Source organism: Balaenoptera physalus (assembly GCF_965194825.1).
Source record: "Balaenoptera physalus genome assembly, chromosome: 1".
Taxonomy (NCBI): Eukaryota; Metazoa; Chordata; class Mammalia; order Artiodactyla; family Balaenopteridae; genus Balaenoptera; species Balaenoptera physalus.
In genome coordinates this window covers 184,735,116-184,756,380 of record NC_138882.1, presented here as the reverse complement: position 1 = coordinate 184,756,380, position 21,265 = coordinate 184,735,116, and the positions used below count along the sequence as shown (strand labels likewise).

General features: G+C 48.9%; 1 protein-coding gene and 1 long non-coding RNA gene across 4 annotated transcripts in view; one reads left to right on the top strand and one right to left on the bottom strand.

The window, feature by feature from the left end:
- Window positions 1-1,246: 1,246 nt before the first annotated feature.
- Window positions 1,247-8,254, bottom strand: LOC309639827. Its single transcript, XR_014251871.1, has 2 exons — window positions 6,458-8,254; window positions 1,247-5,671 (listed from the first exon to the last, which is right to left on the bottom strand). It is a non-coding gene; the product is annotated as an uncharacterized lncRNA (long non-coding RNA).
- A 13-nt stretch (window positions 8,255-8,267) lies between these two features.
- Window positions 8,268-21,265, top strand: part of TMEM51 (transmembrane protein 51) — a 51,749-nt gene continuing 38,751 nt past the window's right edge. Inside the window, exon 1 of one of the 3 annotated variants that reach the window (XM_082417455.1) lies at window positions 8,268-8,310. The gene's annotated coding sequence lies outside the window, so the exon portion shown is untranslated. Of the gene's footprint in view, window positions 8,311-9,146; window positions 9,479-21,265 lie in introns of those variants that run through there. The other 2 variants (XM_082417457.1, XM_082417456.1) reach the window with 2 other exon arrangements.

Below are 21,265 nucleotides of genomic sequence, written 5' to 3'. Positions count from 1 at the left end.
TTGAGATTGGCTCTTTCTACTCAGCATGATTCCCTCAGCTCAGTGCAAATTGCTGCATATATTGATAATTTGTTCCTTTTGATCGCTGCATGGTATTCCATGGTATGGATGTACCAGAATTTAACCATTCCCCTATTGAAGGACACTCAGGTTGTTTCCAGTTTGGGGTTATTATGGATTCTTATGTATTTAAAATTAGTTAGAAAATGTCAGCCAGGGTCAGCTGTGTTCTGAGTTTGGACGGGGTACAATATTTTCTGTGGCCCCTCAGTCATGGAATTTTGCACAGACTTTTTCATTGGAACCCTGCAGAAGCCCTAGGAGGGAGGCAAGGTAGAGATTCATTCATTCAGTCAACACAATTTTCTTGAGCACTTACTATGTGCCATGCACTAGATACTGGAGTTACAGTAGTGAATGAAACCAGTTAAAACCCCTCTCCTCATTTATTATCCCCACTACACATGTGGGAAAACTGTGATTTGCTCATGGTCACACAGGTAAGAAGTGACAGAACTGGGACTTGAACCCAGGTCTTCTGACTTCCAGGCCACTACTTTTCTGATTATATTTCTCTGTCTACCCTCAATGACATCCATATCAGAGCACAAAGCACATGCTGGGGATCCTGTGTGTGATGTTTTAAACAGAGGTTCTTAACAGGGGGTGATCTACTCCCAAGGATGTTTGACAATGTCTGGAGTCATTTTTGGTTGTCACGACTTGAGAGGGGGTTGCTACTAGCATCTAGTAGATAGAGTCTCAGGGAAGCAGCTAAACATCCTACAAGGCCCAGGATAACCCCCACGGCAACGAATGATCCCACCCAAACGTCAACAGTGCTGAAGTTGCAAAACTCTGGTCTAAAGAGCCATGGGGGGCTTCCGTGGTGGCGCAGTGGTTAAGAATCCGCCTGCCAATGCAGGGGACACGGGTTTGAGCCCTGGTCCGGGAAGATCCCACGTGCCGCGGAGCAGCTAAGCCCGTGCGCCACAGCTACTGAGCCTGCGCTCTAGAGCCCGCGAGCCACAACTACCGAGCCACCGTGCTGCAACTACTGAAGCCCGTGCATGTAGAGCCCGTGCTCTGCAACAAGAGAAGCCACCGCAATGAGAGGCCCACGCACCACAACGAAGAGTAGCCCCCGCTCGCCACAACTAGAGAAAGCCCGTGCGCAGCAACGAAGACCCAACACAGCCAAAAATAAATAAAATAAATAAATTTATTTTTAAAAAATTTAAAAAAAAAAGTAGCCATAGGAGTCACGGACAAAGACAACATCTACCCAGACAACACAGTGTCACGTTGAACTTCCACCCAAGCAGACACAATCACGTACCTGACAGGTATGGTTAGAGCAGGTACATTGTTGGTTGGGGGCTGATGGAGGGTCCTTATGAAATAGGTACAAAGAACCATCACCTCCACTAGATCAGTACTGGGAGGATTTTCTGCAGGAGACGAGGGTGCAGGGACAGCAGAAATGGTCGAAGACAGAGACTGGTGATGCAGAAAGGGTGGGAGTATTATTCCTCTGTTCTGTGCTCTGCCTCCTCTGTTTCTCCTGAAGAACCTTGTTAATCCCCTTCTTCAGGTAGAAATGTACAAGAGGGCAGGGCTGAATACACACAGCCCTTTGAGGAGCCGCAGGGAAACAATGGGACATTCAATCCACACCATAAAGTGCGCAAGAAACATAACTTCAGTTTTCAAAACGAGACTTCTACTTAATTTCTGGGTGGAAGAAATGATAGTTAATCAGAGTCTCCCTACTTCTTATTCTGGGTTATGTCTATGTTTCTTATATGGGGAGAGGAGGTGCTCCCAGAGGGCCAGACCTGGGCAGGGGGCAGAGGCGATCGGTCTTTTCTGGCACCTGCTGTTGGTGGCCTTGTTTCTGTCTTCCAGGAGGCAGATGTGCCCTCCTAGGCTTCCTGGAATTCATCTCCAGGCCCAGCTTCTCTCTCTTTCTTCTCTCATCTTCTTCTGCCCTCTTGGGCACACGGGAGACGTTGGCAGGGCCTGGCAAACCCCTGCAAGGCCGTCTCAGCCCCTCTGCCAATCACTCTATGTGACCATCCCTTCCATTCCCGTGCCATGCTGGGTGAGGGGAGACATTCTCCCAGGCTTGTCCCCAATCCACACTCCCTCCCCCAGACAGCACAGGGCCACTGCTTTGGCCACGCCTCATCTCTCTGGAGACCCACATCAACATAACTCTGCCCTCTACCTGGCCCCCCAGCCCAAGGAACTTTGACCTTAACTGGCTTGAGGGAAATGGTTCTGGGGTCTCAGTCTCCAAACATTTTGTTAATGACATAAATGTTATGCCCAGAGGCCTCCAGGCCTTCCTCTTCTGAAACTCAAAGGCCACATTTTTGCAACTCAAAGTCCTTGTTCTTGAAATTCAAAAGAGTTATCTCTGCTTTCCTGCTGAATCAAGTCTTCCTCCAAAGTAAGAAGCGCCAAGGTCTGGAAAGAGCAAAAGGGAGAAAAACAACTTTCATCAATATCACCAAATATTAGCCCACTGTGGCGGCCTGCGTGGAAGGAATGGACCACCAGGACCCTAGCAGGTGTGGAAGACACGGCCGTGCTCCTCCTGTTGGCCCCTCTCAGCCAGGAGAGCTGAATCTCTGTCCCCCTGTTCATCTTCCATCTTCTGAACCTGGATCAAGGAGTCCCTCAGGGTATCACAAACACCACTTACATGAGAACCAGGGTAGAAAAGTAGGTGGGAGCACAGGCTCCAGGCACGTTAGGGTCATAGGCAGACCCCCCCACTTACCAGCTGAGTGAGCTTGATCAGGTCACTTAACCTCTCTGTGTCTCAGTTTCCTCATCTGTAAAATGGGGGAACTATAGTACCTTCCTCATGTGGTTATGAGGATGATTAAATGAGACAGTAATTGTAAGGTGGGTAGAATACTGCCTGGCACATAGTCAGCGCTATATGAATGGTGGCTGCTATTGTTATTTACTTATCCTAGAGGTGAATGTCTTTCCTTGAAATCCAAGTCCCACAGGGCCCTTGTGTTTGCTGCTGGTTTCAATGCAGTTAGTTAACTGGGAGAGGATCAGGGCACCTGTGCTTGATCTCTGGCCCTGCTTCCAGGCTGCTTGCTAAAGCTTCCAAGGGATTCTCTTAGGGTCCTTTTGTTGCAAGAAATGGAAACTCGGGGCTTCCCTGGTGGCGCAGTGGTTGAGAATCTGACTGCCAACGCAGGGGGCACGGGTTCGAGCCCTGGTCTGGGAGGATCCCACATGCCACGGAGCAACTAGGCCCGTGAGCCACAACTACTGAGCCTGCGCGTCTGGAGCCTGTGCTCCGCAACGAGAGAGGCCACGATAGTGAGAGGCCCGCGCGCCGCGATGAAGAGTGGCCCCCGCTTGCCACAACTAGAGAAAGCCCTCACACAGAAACGAAGACCCAACACAGCCAAAAATAAAAATATTAAATAAATAATAAATTAAAAAAAAAAAAAAAAAAAAAAGAAATGGAAACTCATCAGACTAGTTTAAGCAAAAAGGAAACTCGGCAGAACAGGAATACTGCTCAGCCTGAAGAACTGGAAGGCCGGCAGGAACCCCGGAAGCATCTCTCTCCCACTCTCTCTGCAGAGGGCTTTCCTGCTTTGGCGTGTGCCAGCCCAACACGGAGGCCCTCCTATACTGACGGTGCCTGCTATAGCTGTCTGCCGGGGGCTACCCACAGTCATTGGCTTCTTCATTCTGTTGGCAAATCCTCCATTTGTCTCAGGTGTCTGCACCAACCCCAAGTGACTCCAGGTGAATCCCAAGAGTCTACCCCAGGCTGGAGGGTCCTCGCTGTGATGGGGTTAGGAGTAGGCATGTGAGCCAGCTCCGGCAAGGGAGCGATCAAGGAAGTTTCCTGGGAGTTTCTGGGAAAGGTTTCATCATTGATGGAAAAGGGACCCACAGGAAGAGAGAGCGACAGAGCGGGGAGCCTGAGGGAGCGTGAGTAAGGAGGCTGAGCACATCAGAAGGGCCCACCCGATTATGAAGTCCCCGTGTGTCCTCGTCAAGGAGTCTGGACCGGATGCCGAGGGCAGTGGGGAACCGTTGCTCAGATCTGTGTTTCACACCGCTGACCATTCAACGGGGAGAATGGATTCCAGGGCGAGAGCTTGGGAGCAGGACCCCAGTTAGGAATTAGCTGGATGAACTGACTGATGATTATGAGATCTAGAGGAAGGTTCTACAGGGTGGGGCACAGAGGAATATGGGGCGATAGGGAGGAAGGACTGCTGGTTCTCTGTGCTCAGGTGTCCCAAGAACCTGTACCCCAAAGCCATGATGTCCTCACCAGCTCCATTCTGGGCCATCTGATCCGTCTACACAGGCCCCATTAAGTTGGTAACTCAGGAATAGATGTATTTCTTGAACAAAAAAATCTCAGGAAATGGGATGAAATTGTTTTATTTAAACAAATGGTCCAATTATCCAATTTCACTTTGCACTATATGAGCACAATTCCTCACCAGGCAGACCTGATTAAACCTTCAGAGAGGTTGGGCCAGTATTTCATGGGTAATGCCTGCAAGCAAGACACATCCTTTCCGGGTAGGTGACTAACGTGAACCACTCCAGGTGAAGGTCAGGTTACAAGTATGGTACATGTTTTACTGCTGACTTTGGCAAGAGTCACAAGGTAGAGACATCATTCAGATCCTCAGAGTTTAGAAATGAGTAAAGGTGGGAAGAGGGGGTCAGCTGCTCAGAACTGACCAAAGGAAGAGTGGCAGATGGGGAAAGATCACAGCAAGAAAGGGAAGACACAGGGGCAGACTGTGTGTGCTCTTGGTGGACTATACAGGTGGTTCCTGGCCCCCTTATTTTTTCTAAGTTTTATTATAAATTTAATACATTCTTATTGAAAAAAATAATAATTACCTCCTCCATCTTTCTCTCCCTCCCTCCCTCCCTCCCTCCCTCCCTCTCTCTCTCTCTCTCTCTCTCACACACACACACACAGACACACACACACAGACACAGACACACACACCTCTTCTCAATTTCTAAAGGTAACTACGGTTTGGTTTGGTTTGGTCCCTCCTGAACACTTTCTATGTGTAGTCAAATACATGTGTCTCCATCTGTTTTAAAAACCATTTGTGTGGCATCAAAATGCTTGGTCTCTTGCTTTTCTCAGTTAATGATCCATCTTGGATATTCATCCCTGTGAGATAGCTCCTTCTCTCTTCATGACTGCATAGTATTCCAGTATGAGCCTGCACCATAATTAATTTAGCATATCTCTTTTTGGTGGCATTTAGCTTGATAATGATTTTTCACCATTATAGATAATCAGCAATGGAAATCCTTGAACACATCTTCTTGAGCACACATGTGAGTTCTTCTGCAAGATGATCTCTTCCTCTAAGTGAATTTTTCATCCTTACTTTGTAACAGATTGTGGTCTACTCACTGACCAGAGACAGTCGAATATTTTAAATTAGTTACTTGCTCACTCAGGCAGAGCAAGTCAAAACGTATGCCAGGAAATGCTCGGAACTGCATCCAGTCCTCTTCAAATCCAGACTTTCAGAGCTGGACAGGTTAATGCCCCAAACGACTCATGTTCAGATGTCACTGGACCATTTATAAGGCACTTTTTCACATTCTGGTTCACCTAATCCTCATATCGGTCCTGAAAAATAGGTATTATTGGCATCACTCTTTTTACAGATGAAGAAACTGAGGTTCAGAGAGGATGAGACATTTGCCCAAGGTCACACAGCTCATAAGTTGCAGAGGATTCAGAAACCAAAGAGAGATCTGATGAAATCCTGCCTTCTTTCTAAATCTATGATACAGGTTGTATCATGGTGCCTCATATGAGAAGAGCTTTACAGTGAGTAGTTAGCTGAAAAGGTGGGTGAAATAAACATCTGCCTACGTGGCTGAGTTTGCAGGACGTATTAGTTTCCTATTGCTACTGTAACAAATTACCACAAACTTTATGGCTATGAACAACACAAATTTATTATCTGACAGTTCTGCAGGTCAGAAGTCCAAAATCGGTCTCGCTAGGTTAAAATTTAGGTGTCAGGAGAGCTGTGCTCCTGCTGGAGGGTCTAGGGGAGAATCCATTCCTGACCTTTTCCAGCTTCTAGAGGCTGCCCACATTCCTTGGTTCATGGCCCCCTCCAGCAACTGCATTACTCTGACCTCGGCTTTCAGTGTCACATCTCTGACTCTGAACCTCTTGCCTCCCTTATGAGAATCCTTGTGATCACATCAGGTCCACCAGGATAATTCAGGATAATCTCCCCATCTCAAGATCCTTAACTCAATCACATCTGCAAGGTCTCTTTTGCCATGTAAGTTAACATATTCACAAGTTCTGGAGATCAGGATGTGACTATCTTTGGGTGGTCGTCATTCTGCCTACCACACGGGGTTCCTAGCATAGCTGTTAAGAGCAAGTATATACCTTGGTTCAATTCTTGGCTCTATCACTTGCTAATGGATCCAGGTACGTAACTTCTCTGAGTCTTAGCCTCACCTGAAAAACAGGAGTAATAGAATTTTCCTTTTAAGGCTGTTGTGATGATTGAATAACACAATGTTTGCATAGCACTTGAAACATAGGGCTTGGTAAATGGTAACTGTCATCTTCCCCACTGCCTATGATGGTAACAGGTAACAGAAATTCCACCATTCAAGATTTATTTCTTTGGCTCTTCCCCCAAGGGCATGTCTCAGGCCCTTGTCAGCTGACAGTGGGATAAGGTGGCAGTTAAATTAAGTCAGGCTCCTCCATGGGACATAGAGAACCTGGGAAGATTCAGAGAAGCTAACCACATAGAGGGAGAAGGCTTGAAGGGGAGGATGACAAAGAAAAATACTCTTCCTTTGCCAGCTTCTGGGTTCTGCCTGTGGCTCAGCTTTGAGAATTTCTCCAGCCTCTCCCCAGATTAGCCAGGGTGAGCCTGCCTAAAAGGAACACTCTGAAGATGATTTTCTCAGATAGACAAGACCTGCCCAGTTGGGTGTGCAACAGAGCAGGGCGGATCTGGAGTTGGACCCTGGCATGGAAAAGTACTGAGGCCCTTTGCCTCTGGGTAGGAGCTGGAACAGCCGTCTGAAATGATCAGCTGCAGTCCAGGCCTCTCCAAAGTTGGTCTTGCAGAGTGAAATGAAAACCAGATTCCTGGTCTTATCTGAGAGCTATGTGACTGTTTCCCATCACTCCTTCAGAGTCTGGAAGGTTCCCAAATTCATTGTCTAAATTTTGCAGTGGATACACACAGCTCTCAAATGGGAGCCTGTTATCACAGGTCCCTTCTACACTAAGGTTCTCCCCATTTGCTAAGATAATATTATTATTTGGGGCTTTCATTCATCCAGCAAATATTTATTAAGCACCTGCAGGGGACCAGTATGGGGGTGCAGGTGTCCCAGTCCTCAGGAGAGCAGGAGGCAGACTTGTAAAGAATTACATCACTATGCAGAGTGCGACAATGGTGTCTTCTTCCTGAGTGACAGACAGGAGAAGCAGGGGAAGCTTGTCTCAGGGCCCAGAGCATGACAAGTGATTTTTCTATAGCAGGGAGAGCACAGGCTCTGGAGGGGACCAACTTGGGTCAAGCTCCTGACACTTCTCAGCTGTATGACTTTGGGCAAATGACCTCACCCCTTTAAGCTTCAGCTTTCTGTTCTATAAAATGGGCATAACTGATAACCATCTCCAGGGTTGTTATGAGGATTAAATAAGATGGTGCAAGGGAAGCAGGTGGTAACCTGGTGCTTGATCCACAGTAAGGATGTGAGGAATACCAGTTATTGATATACTTATGGAGACTCATTACTCTGTTTCTCTAAATGCCTTTCCCACCCCCAAATCACAAGACAGCCCCAAATTGGCTTCTTTATAGACACGAGGGTCCTGTTGAACTGTTGCCGTTAAGAAGCAACAATGGGAAAAAAATACCCACGTGTGACCACTCTGTAGGTATACACACATGGGGACCATGTGTACCCATGAAGTCAGCAGTTTGTAAGTGAACTTGATTGCAATTACCACCAGGGTGTCTATTTTCCATCCTGGACAGGGCAGATTCCCAGTAGGAGGCGCCTTCTGTCCTCAGCTAGATTCTCTGACACCCGGCCAGCTGCCTATCAGCTTTTCTCAGGTCTTGAACTTCAAAGGGCTGGACACTCACCGGAGAAAGGGACCCTGGCCTGACCGGTCTTGGAATTCAGAACAATCTAAGGTTGAGAGAGGAGAAGGGCAGCGCAGTTCCAGGGCAAACCTCCAGGCAGGGGCCCCACGCAGGATCGCAGGTAAGAGGCGCCCTCCCAAGCTGTGGTTCACGCTCCCCAGAGCCAGGCCTTGGGCAGCAGCTCTGGGGCTCTAAGCAGAGGCGGACCATCCCCCTGCCACCTGGTCAGCAGGACACCAACCGGTGCTGCTTTGGGCAAGTCCTCCGCAAAGCTGGGAACGGGCTCCCAGCTGGGGAGGCACCCGAGCCGGGTCGCCCCCATCCCGGGCGCGGGCACAGGCACCTGGAATGGGCTCCACCCCGACCAAGGCCCAGGTGTGAGACCCGGAGGGCGCCCAGGGAACCCGGGAGGGGGTGGGGAGCCGAGTCGAGGGCCTGAACTGACTCGCTTTTCAAAAACTCGCTTCCTCCTCTCTTACCTCCGCCCATCAGTTACCTCGCAGGGCCCCAGCCCTGGGCGGTGCAGGCGGGGCTCAGCGCCCTGAACCTGCCGGAGGGTGAAGAGGGAGGCGGCGGCCTCCCCAGGAAGGGGCGGGGGAGGGGGGAGGCCGGTGCACCGGTTGGCCAGGTGAGCTCCTCACCAGGTAAAGGCGCGGCAGGCGGGCCCGCTGAGCTGAGCCGCCGGGGCTGGTAGGGAATCTCTGCTCTTACTTAACGCTTAAAACCCGGACTCCGGGCCGAGACGCCCCTCCCCACCCTACCCGCACACATCCAATTCCCGGTCCCCCGCGGCGGGGAAAGGAGTCAGGGCCCTGTCCCCTCCCCACCCCACCCCACCACCCCGGTTTAGCCAACTTCATGCGGCCCAGCGCCCCCGGCCCGCACTCCTCCCCCAGCCGACCAGACGGAGTGCGTGTCCGCCCTCCGCAGCTGGGGCTCGGCGCCGCGGGCCTCTGGGTGGAGCGGATGGCCGGGCTTGGCGGAGAGGGTCGACTGGTGGGCGGTGCCTCTCGGGGCCGGAGGCCGCTCGGGGCCGGCACCGCCCTCCGCCTCTCGCGGTCCCTCCCTCCGGCACGCCGGCGCCTAGCGGCCGCGCTTCCTGCGTCCCCATCCCGGTCCGAGAGCGGGCTGCGCGCTCTCCGCCCCCGCGCTCCCTCGACCGAGCTTCCCCGGAGCCCCCAGCCCCGGGATCGCAGCAACCGAAGGAGGCAGCCTGTGGGGGCCGGGGTCGTGTAGCCCCCAGCCCCCGGCCGCCCGACCGAGACCGAGCTGGACCCGCCGCCGCCGCGGTGAGTCTGCGCCTTCCGCCCCGCCGCGCCCCGCGGAGGGATTGTTCCCCACAGGGCCCCGGAGGGAGTCGACGGCTGTCTGGGTCTGTCTGTCCGTTCGTCTGAGAGCTTCCTGCCCGGGGTCTTCGGCGGGAGGACTGCGTACTCGCATCCTCTGGAGCCGCGCCGGGCCAGTGAGGGACCACCCGGCTGCCGGGCATCGCGCTGAGGCCAGCTGGCTTCGCCTGGGGGAAGGCAGCCGGCCTCCGGGCCCCCTGTTGGCGGGGACAGGTGCCATCCGCCTGGCGGATTTCGAACCCTTGGCCAAAGAGGCACCTTCCCTCCGTGCTTAGAGCAGAACTTCTCAGTAGGTCCCAGGAAACCACCCGGCGCTGCCCGAAAGAGCCCTTTCCCCCATCCCTTATTCCTTTTCGGAAAGGGAGACTTTTAAGGGATTTAGATTAGTGTGTGTGTGTGTGTGTGTGTGCGCGCGCGCGCGCGCGTGTGTGTGTTAGGTACTAGAGTCAAAGGGTGAGGAATCGGGTGTGAGCAATGGGGTGTAACTCAGGTTTCTTCACCTAGTAAAATGGGAGTGATAACCTCCCGGGGTGAGGTGGGGCGTTCGTGCCTGCCGCAGAGCAAGTATCAATACTACTCAGATCCAAATCAGATCTCTAGTCTGCGCCCTGAAGGGAGCCCTGTGGCCCGGAATGCCAAGTCTGATTAAGAGGGATGGGCACTTTCAGAACGAAATCTTTCCTAGCCAGAGGACGAGGGTGCAGGAAACCTGGACGTCCCTACGGTTTCCCGGGTCCCTCCCGGATCCTCCCAGGTGGGTAGCGGCCACCGGCATTTGTGCAGCGCTCCGAGGAGCTGCGACGGGTCCGCGCTAACTCTGCGGGTGGTCCAGGAGCTGGGAACCCAGGTGTAGACGGAGCGGGATGGGCGGGGCCGGAGCCAGCCTGGCGGGAGGCAGGAGAGGGATTGTCCTCTAAGGCTGGCTTCTGGCTTTCATTCTGAGGGGGGGGGGGGTCACTTCGAGGATGGCCTTCCTAGTGAAGGGTCGGCTCTGGGACCTGTGACTGGCTTTCACACTTTGGAGACGTCACACAGGGATCTTGACCTAAGTTGATAGGGCCAAATGGAATTGGGAGGGGGCCCCTTTCCCTCCAAATGTGTCCCTCCCCAGCTTGCCAGAGCTATCGCCCAGATTGGGAGAAAAGGTAGAAGAGGGAGAAAGGGGAGGAGACTGGCTGGGCATCTGTTCCTCACAATGTCCTGAGCTGCCAGTGGTTCAATGATTAGGGCCTCTTGAGTATCACAGAGGCCCAGGCCGGCCCCCCGGGGATACAGGGCCAAGGGGCCTCAGAGAGTTCCCAGCCTAGTGAGCAGTAAATGACAAGTGTCATAAAGAGGTGGCAATATAGTCAGACCCCACCATTCCCTGGCTGTGTGACCCACAGTGTCACTTTGCCTCTCTGAGCCTCAGTTTCCTCATCTGTACAGTGGGAATGATAACCTAGGGTGAGGGGGGACATTCATGCCTCACACATAGCAAGTACTCTGTAGGAAGCTATGGTACAGGGTTAGGGAAGAACAGAAGAAAGAAAGTAACTCAGGGTGAGGCATGCCAGCAGGTCCTGCTAAGAAAAGAATGTTGGTATATTAAACAGTGAAGTGGAGTCTCTCAAGGGGACGGGGTAGGAAGGGTGTCTGGGCAGATGGAACAGCCCAGGCAAAGGCATGGAGGTATGAAGGTGCACGAGGTGTGCTGGACCAAGGGAGGCGCTCAGGTAGTGGCAGGTGGGTTTGTGGGAGGATACAGGGAAGTAAAGGGAGTGGAGGGTCTGGAGTGAACTGGACCAGAGAGGTGGGGCGAGGTCATCACAGGTGGGACTTTATTCAGTGGACATCTTAGAACCGATCCACAGATGTTGACTGTGTGCCTTCTGTGGGCCAGGCACTGTTCTAGGTGCTCAGTATACAACGCTGGACAAGAAAGACACAAATTCCGTTCAAGTTCTTTAAGCAGGAGAGTTATTTGATCCTGTTGCTGTGTTAGGAAGATAAATCTGGCTGTGTGGAAGTTGGATGGGAGTTTGGAGAAGGTTGCTGGGGGAGAGGAGGCTGGCCCGCAGGCTGGTGGGGGCATCAGGAATGAAGAAGCTGGCTTGGCGCCCCGCACAGGAGGCAGAGATTAACAGGTGGTCTTGTCATGTGACCACTGGTCAAGGGGGGAGATCTGTGGATTCAGTGTGAGGCTCAGACTGCCAGCCTGTCCTCTACCAGAGCAAGGTGGTAGGACCTTGGCAGGGCCCAAGCCCCTCCAGCTGCGGCTTTCCAGCTCTCTCGCTCCAGAAGTCACGAGCCGCAGGAGCGTCTGCATCTATGCGAGGAGTGGCGATGCTGGAGACAGAGCCAGCAGCCCACCTCCTATTGGCATTTGCAGTGGGCAGCCTGTCCCTTTGGGGGGCTCCTGTTTTCCTGGGTCACGGTTCTGGTAAATGTTCTTCCCTCCCTCTGCAGGGCTGCCAGTAAAGCCCTCAGAGCTCTTGGGCTGGAGGAGACCAGAGCTCCAGGACCTTTGGCTCTGGGCTTCTCATTCGAGGGACTGAGAAGAGTTTTCTCCCTAAGTGCCAGGAAAATTCCCTCATCTCAGATGCCTTCTGACTGGGGACGTGCTGAAGGGTCTGCTTCCGGCTGCTGGCTTTTGCTTTCCCTTTTGTTGTGTCTGCTCTGAAGTTTAGAGGAGTTTTTTATTTGTTTGTTTGTTTTGTTTTGTTTTTTGCAATTGACAGCTGTAAGAGTATCCTTCTCCTGGTTATAAATCTCCTTTACTTGGAGGTGAACCATGCATGGCCTTTCACCTGCCACGGGAGGACCCTAGAATGTCCTCTCATTTGACAAACAAAACTCAGAGAGGGGAAGGAACTCACCCAAGGGCCCACAGCAAGTCAGCAGCAGAACCGGATCTAGGTTCCTCTGCATTATCCCAGGAGACTGGCCACATTCAAGTCAGAGACTTGTTATGGGCCCCAGGTTAGTCCAGGGTGGGAGGTTTTCTCAACATCTGTCTTGCTCCTCCCCAGTTTGGACAGGTGGCCCTGTTTAGCCTGGTGATTTTTTTTTTCCTCCTTTCTTCTGGATTGAGCCTTTGGTGCACCACCCACCATGCTGGGAGCTCTGGCTCCACGGAGAAACAGGTCACTTGTTTGGCTTTGCCTGCTCCAGGCCAGACTGCCCGACCCCTCCTGGACAGCCCTGAGACGCTGGCCTGAGGTCGTGCTCTGGGGATCTCTGCTAAGTGCCTCAGGCTGATCGTCAGGTCCTCCCTCCCCTCAGCCCCAAGCCCTGTGTCAAGACGCTGGGCTGGCCCTCGCCATCTAGTCTGTGTTGTTTACTCGGGCTGAGCAGCTGAAAGTTTCCTTATTCTCTCTTGCCCTAGATTTCTCAGACATAGCAGCCCTTAAACCTGAGTGCTGGTTCCTTTAGCTCTTAGAATATTGGAGCCAGAAGGGACCTTAGCCATCCGAAAGTCCACTCCATTTATTTTACAGATTGGAAAATTGAGGCCCAGGGAAGGGGGAAGGGAAAGGACGGGCCTGAGATCAGAGCCGGGGCTAGAACCCAAGTTTCCCGATTCTGTCTTGAATGATTTTGAGGATGGATCTTGAAGAAAAAACAAAACAGAGCACACTTCTCCTCCAAGGGCCCCTTTCTCCCTATACTCCACACTGCCAGGAATTTGGGGGGTACCCACAGTCACACGTCCAGAAGGAGTAAACGCTGGGGCCCCCAGAAGACAAGGAGTATATGTATCTTGATATTTTCAGGACCTATCTCTTCAAACTGACTTTCATGCCAGGGACTAAACTAGTGATTAAACTTACTTGCTGCTCCCTGAACCCTACTTTATCATGTACCCCTGGGTAGACAGGCTCTTGAAGTTATTTTCTCCCCCAGGTTACAAAGGAAGTACATGCTGATTGTAGAAAACTCGGAAGGAAAACATCACGATATGCTGACAACCACTGTCGACACGGTGGTGTCTTATTCACACTTTTTTAGTTTGCTTGCTTGCTTGCTTGCTCTGCTATTTCATATCCTGGTTTTCCAATTCATCATGATGACGTGTACTTTCCCCACGTGATGGCTTTTTCACACCGGTTCTAACCTGCCAGTCTCACGTGCTTCTACCATCTGATGGCTGGAAGGTACTTAGGAGGCCAGAATTTTGTGGCCAAAATCAGAATGCTCCAGTAGCCCAAATTCTGTAACGCTATGCAAATTACCACTGTGGGACTTCAGGGGGCCACTTCTCGGGCCACTGTCACCATGGCTGTTGGGGAAAGGGCTGTGTTTACCAAATCTAATGCAAACATTGATTCTCAGTGAGCTTCTTAGAAATGGAGGACATCAACCATCAGGGGTGGGGTGAGTGCGATCCCAGGATTATAGGAGGGAGGGAGAGAGCTTCGTTTCTTCTGGTCTTTTGCTGTGTTGGTTTTAACCTAGCCAGGTGCTTCCACCCTGCTGTTATCACCCCTTTCCCCAAATCCCCCCAGGACTAGGCACTGGGGTGGCAAGTGCAGGTCCCTCGAAAAATCAGAATTTGGTTTGCTTGTCTCCAAGCCCTACCTCTTGGAGAGGCAAAGATGGCAAACATGTGCAGAGAATTTGTTACCGACTCAGGTGATAAGGTCGGTCACCCCACCCTGGGGACAGGATTTCCTGGCGTCTCTCATCCTCTAACAGGATTGAAGCCTTGCGAATGCCATGTAAATTGTCAATACTAGACATGATCTTGGGGACTTCCCTGGTGGTCCAGTGGTTAAGACTCCATGCTCCCAATGCAGGGGGCCCGGGTTCAATCCCTGGTCAGGGAACTAGATCCCGCATGCTGCAACGAAGATCCCGGGTGTCGCAACTAAAAACCCGGCTCCGGTTCACTGGGGTTTTTTTCTTGTTTTATTTTTTTAAGATTTTTTTTTTTTTTTTGATGTGGACCATTTTTAAAGTCTTTACTGAATTTGTTACAATATTGCTTTTGTTTTATGTTTTGGTTTTTTGGCTGCAAGGCATGTGGGATCTTAGCTCCCTGACCAGGGATCAAAGCTGCACCCCCTGCATTGGAAGGCGAAGTCTTAACCACTGGACCGCCAGGGAAGTCCCTCACTGGTTTTTATATGGTGATCCTGGGAAACTTGGGATTCCTTGGTTGGGTCCCAGAAGCAACTCAGGGGTTTGTGGGAACAGGGCTGAGTGGTGGGAAGCAGGGCCAGCTGGGAAGAAACTCTGCTTACAAATATTAAAGATGTCATGGTGCGAAGGATCCCTTTAAAGAGATTCTGCGACTTTAAAAAGAAAATGAAACCGCTGCTGGTCTAGCCACCTCGATTCTTAGAAGAAGAAACTGAGGCCAGAAAACAGAGTGACTGGGGCCTGTGCGGGGCAGGTGAGGGCTCTCAGGCCTCACATTGATGAGGGTCTTCAGATGAGGCACTAAAGTCAGTATCAGACAGAGCTCCTCGCTGGAGACACACGTTGGCCCTGCAGCCTGCGTCTCTTCTGGGCCACACTGGTATGTGCGCTAGGAATTCATGTTTATCATCAAGCCTGTAACTGTCGTGCCAGTGGTCCAGCTTAAATTGCACAATGCACAAAACAGTCATTTGTTCAATGCCAGCATTTAAAACACATCACAGGGTTGGTTAAGCCTGTTTTGGCATTTCTCCTTTTTTTTAATGTCCCCAGAGCTTCCCTAATGGAAACATCCTACAGGCGATGGGCCCAAGGTCACTCAGCAAATCTTGGCAGAACCAGGATGAGAATTCACCATGGTGAGAGAGGTCCTTTTTTAAGATCGTGGTCTCATAGGATGTATAATTCTGGGTGCCTCCAGGAGGTTCTGCTATTTTTTCTATTCAAGATGTAGAACCACGTGACTCTAATGCTTGGTGAATTTTTTGTCTTTGCCACTTTTTCCTCTTCACAGCTGGTCTGGAAGAGAAAAGGAGAGACAGAATTTCTTTACCCTTGTTCCACATTTTCCCCACCTTCACTGGCCAGGCTTGTGTTGGTTAGGATGTGGACATGGTTTCCCGAAACTTGGGCATGGGGGGACTATGATAAAAAACAAAACATTCACACTTTCAGACTCCATATATTACAGCTTCATTAGCTTCATTAGTGTGGTGGGTAGGGATTATATATTGGAGTTGCCTTTGGGTAATTGTTTTCAAACACTGACAGATGCAAATTAGACCATGGGGAGTGGGGAGGAAGTTGTCTTTGGCTGCCAAGAGCTGCCATTTTAAACGAATGTACTGATAGTGTTGTGTGCTGGTCACGGAGCTGGTGGGGACCTGAGAGGCCAGCTCCGCCCCCCTAGATGGGCCAGTGGTCCCGGGAGCCACCGTTACAGTACAGCTGACCAGTGGCAAGGAAACCCAGGAGCTTGGAGGAGTTGGTTTAACCCAGACTTGGAGAGTGAAGGAAGGATTTTTTTTTTTTTAATTTTTATTTTTGGCTGCATGCAGGCTTTCTCTAGTTGCGGTGAGCTGGGGCTACTCTTCATTGCAGTGCACGGGCTTCTCCTTGCGGTGGCTTCTCTTGTTGTAAAGCACAGGCTTCAGTAGTTGCAGCATGCGGGCTCAGTAGTTGTGGCTCGTGGGCTCTAGAGCACAGGCTCAGTAGTTGTGGTGCACAGGCTTAGTTGCTCCGCGGCATGTGGGATCTTCCCGGACCAGGGCTCGAACCCGTGTCCCCTGCATTGGCAGGCGGATTCTTAACCACTGAGCCACCAGGGAAGTCCCAAGGAAGGATTTTCAGAAAGGGCAAAGTCTCAGCTGAAATCCGAAGGGCGGGCAGAAGGTCAGCAGCTGTGCCTGGCAGAGGTGCAGCCTGTGCAAAGGCCCAGCAGCCTAAGAGAGCTTAATTCACACGGGCTGATACTAGATGTGAAGGGCAGGGGTGGCAAAAACCATTTACTTGATTTCTTTCATTCAACCAGTATTCACTGAGTTCACTCTACAGGTCAGGTGTTCAGGGTTTTGGGGGGAAATGTTCCATAAGGGAGACTCAGTCCCTGCTCTCCTGGAGCTTACACTGTACTGGGTTGGGGGAGGGGTCAGTACATTAGGAAACGAACAAGGGCACTAAACCAATAACCATATCAGGCACTGGACTGAAATCTTTGCCGCTTCCCCACTGCCTGCAGGAGCAAGTCTGGGCTAAGCCCCTTCGCTTTCAAAGCTCTAAAGACTGGATTCTTTAGAGTTTAGACTCAGTTTACCTTTCCAGACCCATTCCGGCTGCCCCGATCTCTCTCCGCACCCCGGTGCTTTGGTCAGAAGGAACCAGGAACCGCTTCCCACCTCACTTTCCTCCCCCACCCATAGCCACGAACTTTGATGACTTTTCTGTCTAGACTGTTCTCTGTCCCAATCAAAACTAAAAGCAAAACTTGGAGAGGTGAAGGGCGTTGTGCATGACCCTAGTGTACGTATCAAAACTAAGAAATTCACATTACTGCTGGCTAAACGACAGACTTTACTGGAATCTCACCAGCGTTCCCACTGTCATGTTTCTGCTCCGGGATCTGGTCCAAGACACCACCTTGCGTTTAGTTCTCCATCCCCTCGTCTCTACTGATCTGTGACCGTTTCTCAGTCTTTCCTTGAATTCCGTGACCTCGAGAGCTTTGACGAGTACTGGTCAGTGTTTTGTAGGATGTCCCTCACTTTGGGTTTGTCTGGTATCTTCTCATGATTAGACTGAGGTTTGAGGTTTGGGGAAAGAATACTGCAGAGGTGAAGTGTTCTCATGACATCATGTCAGGACTTCCACCATGTCAGCATGACTTATTGGGGGTGCTAACCTTGATCCTTTGGTCAAACTCATGTTTGCAAGATTTCTCCACTATAAAGTTACTCAAGCCCCTTTTTGGAAGAGGCTTTTAAAGCATGGTAGTAAAAGGTCAAATTATAAAATAAATTCTTGAAAGTGGTTGATAGATTGGGCTTCTGAAGTTAAAAAAACGTTGATATAGTAAATATTAAACTGGAGCAATATTTGCAACACATCCAGACAAGGGGCTGTTTTCTGGACACATAGAGGATCTCTTCCAGTCAGTAAGGAAAGGCTAAATGCCCTAGTTAAGAAATGGGATAAAGGAATAGATAAAGAAGATGTGGTACATATATACAATGGAATATTACTCAGCCATAAAAAGGAACGAAATTGGGTCATTTGTAGAGACATGGATGGACTTAGTGACTGTCATACAGAGTGAAGTAAGTCAGAAAGAGAAGAACAAATATCGTATATTAACACATATATGTGAAGTCTGAAAAAATTGGTATAGACCATCTTATTTACAAAGCAGAAATAGAGACACAGACGTAGAGAACAAACGTATGGATACCAAGGGGGAAGGTGGGATGAATTGGCAGATTGGGATTGACATATATACACTATTGATACTATGTATAAAATAGATAACTAATGAGAACCTACTGTATAGCACAGGGAACTCTACTCAATGCTCTGTGGTGACCTAAATGAGAAGGGAATCCAAAAAAGAGGGGATATATGTATATGTGTAGCCGATTCACTTTGCTGTACAGTATAAACTAACACAATATTGTAAAGCAGCTATACTCCAATAAAAATTTTTAAAAAAAGAACAAATGCCATTGACCCATAAGCACATAGGAAAAAAAAAAACCCAACATTCAACCTCATCATATTAAAGAAAATGCTAATTAAAACAATGCCATCTTTCACATATAAAATTTTAAATGTTTTGAAAAGTTTAAAAATTTTAAGCTAAAAAAAGGAATGCTGGGCTTCCCTGGTGGCGCAGTGGTTAAAACTCCACCTGCCAATGCTGGGGACACAGGTTTGAGCCCTGGTCCAGGAAGATCCCACATGCCGCAGAGCAACTAAGCCTGTGTGCCACAACTACTGAGCCTGTGCTCTAGAGCCTGCGAGCCACAGCTACTGAAGCCCGCACACCTAGAGCCTGTACTCCGCAACAAGAGAAGCCACTGCAATGAGAAGTCTGTGCACCGCAACGAAGAGTAGCCCCTGCTCGTCGCAACTAGAGAAAGCCCCCGCGCAGCAACAAAGACCCAATGCAGCCAAAAATAAATAAATAAAATGAATAAATTTATTTTTAAAAAAAGGAATGCTGATATGGGGAGATGGTGATTTCACAAACTCAGGGAGGGAATGCAAATTGGAGGACATTCTGAAAATGCATGTCAAAGCTTTAAGAAAGGTAGCTGGGGGCTTCCCTTCCCTGGTGACGCAGTGGTTGAGAATCTGCCTGCCAATGCAGGGGACACGGGTTCGAGCCCTGGTCTGGGAAGATCCCACATGCCGCGGAGCAACTAGGCCCATGAGCCACAACTACTGAGCCTGCGCGTCTGGAGCCTGTGCTCCGCAACAAGAGAGGCCGCGATAGGGAGAGGCCCGCGCACCGCGATGAAGAGTGGCCCCCACTTGCTGCAACTAGAGAAAGCCCTTGCACAGAAACGAAGACCAAACACAGCCAAAAATAATTAATTAATTAATTTAAAAAAAGAAAGGTACCAGTTTCAATACTAGGAGTTTATCCAGAGGAAACATGATTGTATAAGGAGTTAGTTTCAACAGTTATTTTTTTTATAATAGCAATAAAATTAGAAACCAACTGTGTGTCTGGCAGTAGAGGATTGGTTGTATAAATGATGGGTCCTCCATGTACTGGAATATTCCTCAGCCACTAAAAATTATAGTTTAGATGAATTATAGTTTAGATGAAAATATAGTTTAGATGAAAAATATAGTTTAGTGCAGAATTGTTCATTATGTATCAAAAATTTCAAAGGTCACAAAAACATACTGCAGTAAGATCTCATTTTTGTAAAAAATAAAAAAGTGTGTTTGTTTACAAAACACTCAAAGTCTGAACACCATCATAGATATTATCAGTAGTTACGGACGGTGGGGTAATGGATGATTTTAATTTTCTTTCTGCTAATCTAGATTTATTAATTTTTGTTTAATAAACAGGCAGTATTTTTATAACAAGAGAAAATGTTTTGCTGTTAAAAATCTCATAGGTAAAATATGTAGGAATAAACCTACCTAAGGAGACAAAAGACCTGTATGCAGAAAATTATAGGACACTGATGAAAGAAATTAAGGATGATACAAATAGATGGAGAGATATACCATGTTCTTGGATTGGAAGAATCAACGTTGTGAAAATGACTCTACTACCCAAAGCAATCTACAGATTCAGTGCAATCCCTATCAAACTACCACAGGCATTTTTCACAGAACTAGAACAAAAAAATTTCACAATTTGTATGGAGACACAAAAGACCCCGAATAGCCAAAGCAATCTTGAGAACGAAAAATGGAGCTGTAGGAATCAGGCTCCCTGACTTCAGACTATATTACAAAGCTGCAGTAATCAAGACAGTTTGGTACTGGCACAAAAACAGAAATCTAGATCAATGGAACAGGATAGAAAGCCCAGAGATAAACCCACGCGCATATGGTCACCTTATCTTTGATAAAGGAGGCAAGCGTATACAGTGGAGAAAAGACAGTCTCTTCAATAAGTGGTGCTGGGAAAATTGGACAGGTACATGTAAAAGTATGAAATTAGAACACTCCCTGACACCATACACAAAAATAAACTCAAAATGGATTAAAGACCTAAGTGTAAAGCCAGACACTATCAAACTCTTAGAGGAAAACATAGGCAGAACACTCTATGACATAAATCACAGCAAGATCCTTTTTGACCCAGCTCCTAGAGAAATGGAAATAAAAACACAAATAAACAAATGGGACCTAATGAAACTTCAAAGCTTTTGCACAGCAAAGGAAACCATAAACAAGACCAAAAGACAACCCTCAGAATGGGAGAAAATATTTGCAAATGAAGCAACTGACAAAGGATTAATCTCCAAGATTTACAAGCAGCTCATGCAGCTCAATAACAAAAAAAAAACCAACCCAATCCAAAAATTGGCAGAAGACCTAAATAGACATTTCTCCAAAGAAGATATACAGATGGCCAACAGACACATGAAAGAATGCTCAACATCCTTAATCATTAGAGAAATGCAAATCAAAACTACAATGAGGTATCATCTCACACCGGTCAGAATGCCCATCATCAAAAAATCTAGAAACAATAAATGCTGGAGAGGGTGTGGAGAAAAGGGAACACTCTTGCACTGTTGGTGGGAATGTAAATTGATACAGCCACTATGGAGAACAGTATGGAGGTTCCTTTAAAAACTAAAAATAGAACTACCATACGACCCAGCAATCCCACTACTGGGCATATACCCTGAGAAAACCATCATTCAAAAAGAGTCATGTACCACAATGTTCATTGCAGCTCTATTTACAATAGCCAGGACATGGAAGCAACCAAAGTGTCCATCATCAGATGAATGGATAAAGAAGATGTGGCACATATATACAATGGAATATTACTCAGCCATAAAAAGAAATGAAATGGAGGTATTTGTAATGAGGTGGATGGAGTGAGAGTCTGTCATACAGAGTGAAGTAAGTCAGAAAGAGAAAAACAAATACAGTATGCTAACACATATATATGGAATCTAAGGGGAAAAAAAAAAAAAAGGTCATGAAGAACCTAGTGGCAAGATGGGAATAAAGACACAGACCTACTAAAGAATGGACTTGAGGATATGGGGAGGGGGAGGGGTGAGATGTGACAGGGTGAGAGAGTGTCATGGACATATATACACTACCAAATGTAAAATAGATAGCTAG